The sequence below is a fragment of the Solanum pennellii genome, chromosome 6, assembly GCF_001406875.1.
Source record: "Solanum pennellii chromosome 6, SPENNV200".
NCBI lineage: Eukaryota > Viridiplantae > Streptophyta > Magnoliopsida > Solanales > Solanaceae > Solanum > Solanum pennellii.
The window spans coordinates 28394357-28397421 of NC_028642.1; the positions used below are offsets into that span (position 1 = coordinate 28394357).

General features: G+C 29.3%; 1 pseudogene; it reads left to right on the plus strand.

Moving 5' to 3' along the window:
* Positions 1-321: 321 nt before the first annotated feature.
* Positions 322-2329, plus strand: LOC107022223 (annotated as a pseudogene).
* The last annotated feature ends 736 nt before the right edge of the window (positions 2330-3065 follow it).

A 3065-nucleotide genomic window follows, 5' to 3' on the forward strand; every position in this document is an offset into this window, starting at 1 on the left:
TTAAAGGTTGATTGTGACAATTTCCTTGTGCGTAATCTGATCACTGTAGATGCTGGTTTTAGTTCGTCTAAATCAATAATCCCAAGTGTATGTTTTCTACTTATCTAAGCTAATTATTTTTGTTGTAATTAGTATATTTGCATTTGAATAATGTTAATTTTCTTTTATTTACTACAGATACCTCAACCATCATTTGTATTTGACAAACCCAAAAAAATAAGGTCGCTTGTTTTTAAAAGACAACATGATTTTACAAATCAAGATGACAATGATGAAGAGGATCAGTTCATATTTCCTACCCTTATTCAGTCTATTGTTCCCATGGAAGGGTCACAACAATCACAGTTTGAGTTGGATGATTCTCTAATGCCAAGTCTTAGTAACATAAAAAGTATTTGTGTTACTGACAATACCATTAATGCAGAACAGAGCATTATCATGCACATTCAAACCACAAGCATTGACAACTCAAATATGCAAAAACAGGCTAGCATGGAGAGTCAGAACAAAATAAGTCATGTTCACACACCATTACCTGCACATAGGATTAGACGTCCAGGCCCTTTCAATACATCCCCATATCTGACATCGTTCGGCTCATCTGCAGGTATAAAGACATAACAAATTTTAATGTATTTTAAATCTGATTTATATATATTTATTCTAATTTTTGTATATGGTATGTTATTTTTTAATTTAATATTTACATCAGGTACTTCATCGGTGTAACCAATTATTTTTGAACTGAAACACCCGTTCATCTTTGATCTTATTTCTGGCAATGATATCATTATGTGGGAGGCACACCGGTCATGGATTCGCGAAGGTCTTTTTGCAAAACATGAGAACAAGTAACTATTTAAGACGCATAATAATATAAAAAGAAATTATATGCTTTATTATGTATTCTCCATTTTTTAGTATATGATATATTTTTTTTTAGTATTCATGATTATTATTTTGAGGTTATTTTGCATAATCAGTTATTAATCTGAATCGTTTTTTTTACTGTATTCTAAACATGTTAGTGTATTTTCAATTAATCAACTTATTGAATACTAATGTACGTTGTATTATAAATTAATTGAATCAACTCATATATTGTTCGTTAATCTTTTTAAAATTCTGTATTGTAATAACAATCCAGATCTTTATTTGTTGTTATGTATGTTACTCTAAATTCAGGTGCATATTTTCACAAATACATTAGATACCTATATAATTTCTATGTTTCTATGTAATCAATATGAAATTTAAGCAAATTGTATACCTTTTATTTTTTGTGTATTTGTTTAGACGTCATGATCAGAACCGATACAAGAAGGGTAAAGCACGCATTCCAGTCCCATTTGACTTTGGTATTGATATTGTAGACAATAAAATTGGTTCTACAATTTGTACTCAAAAGGACAATTGTTGAATGATTCGGTAAGTAACAACTGTAGTTATTTAGTTATTCTTCATTGTTTTATTGTTATCTAATGATTATTTATTTTTTATTGTTCAGCATATCAATGTTATCTTCTATTATTTGAGAAAGAAAGTCAAGTATGATGTTGACAGCAAGTACAAATACACAACTGTGGATTGTGTGTTTAGGTCCAAAATTTCATCAATTTGGAAGAAGTATGAAGATTTAGATAGTGATATCTGTTGCGCTGATGAAGAGCATTTTATAGGTGATTACATTAGAGGGTATAAAGTTCATGCCGGCATTCCGTGGCATTTGGTGGATCACGTATTTATCCCTGTAAATGTAAAGAAAAAATTTTATTGGTCATTGACGGTACTTTCTCTTAATGATAGACGTGTATACGTTTATGATTCTTACAGAGCGGCAGGTCATGATGCAGCAATCAGGAAAGAGGTTACCAAGTTGGCTCAACTCATTCCGCTTAAGTTGACTATGTATGATTATTACAAGAATAGAGGTTTAGATAGATCTGTTAGTCAAGAAGAGAATGAGTTATTTGAGATAGTTTTCATAGACAACATACCTCAACAGACAGATGGCAGCTTGTAAGTTGTATTAATTTTAATTCAGTATTTCATTTTTATTTGTATTTAAATTTTAATTTTGTATTCTCATGTTTTATTCAGAGATTGTGGTATCTATATGCTTGCTTTTGCCGAGTGGCTGTCTTTTGGTCAAGAAAATCCAAGTGGTACATTTGACGTAATGTTTTTAAGGTCAAGATATGTTGCACTTCTTTGGAATTATGCTAAGCAAAAGCAAGACAACAGAGCCATTAGTGACTCTGAGGCACCCCTTAGGCATACCATGCCTCAATCTGTTCGTGCTGTGTCTGCTCCAATTGAAATACAGTAGTTGTGCGTTTGTTGAAGATACTTCTTCGTGTTTTAAAACTACTTAATTTGTGTTTCACAAACTTTTATGTTGCTTTATATTTTGCATACTTATCATTTTGATTAACTTTTATGTAGCAGATAATTCTGCATACTTATCATTTTGCTTAACTTTTGTTTAGCAGTTTATTCTGCATACTTTTCATTTTGATTTTATGTATATATATTATGTTAGTTGATTCCATGTGTTTTATTTTGTATGTTGTATCCATCGTTGTAAAATTGTTGTATTACATTATATACATTGACAGGATTTTCATTATGTTGTGTATTCATTACGTCACATTATTTGTAGTTGTATTGTTTTTATTAAAATCTAATTTATTTTCAAATGTGGTCGCAGTTTCTCAAGTCATATTTTTTAGTGTTCTTGCATATACATATACATATTAAATTCTCAGCTTATTCATATACAGTGTGATAGGCAATAATATGGAGTGAGCTATCAAATGATTTTGTATTTCATTAGAAACAATATTTTTGTGTATTCTATTTTTTTAAAATCAACAACTTTATTTTATTTTATTTTTTATTTAATTTTTGTTTAGTTTATTTTTTAAGAACGTTTAAATTATATATTATAAATACAAAACTTTTATTAGGATACAAGTATATACGCACAAACGAACATATTTTGATAAAATATTATTCAGTGAACATTATGAAAACATCAAATACAAGGATAAACGATTTGTACA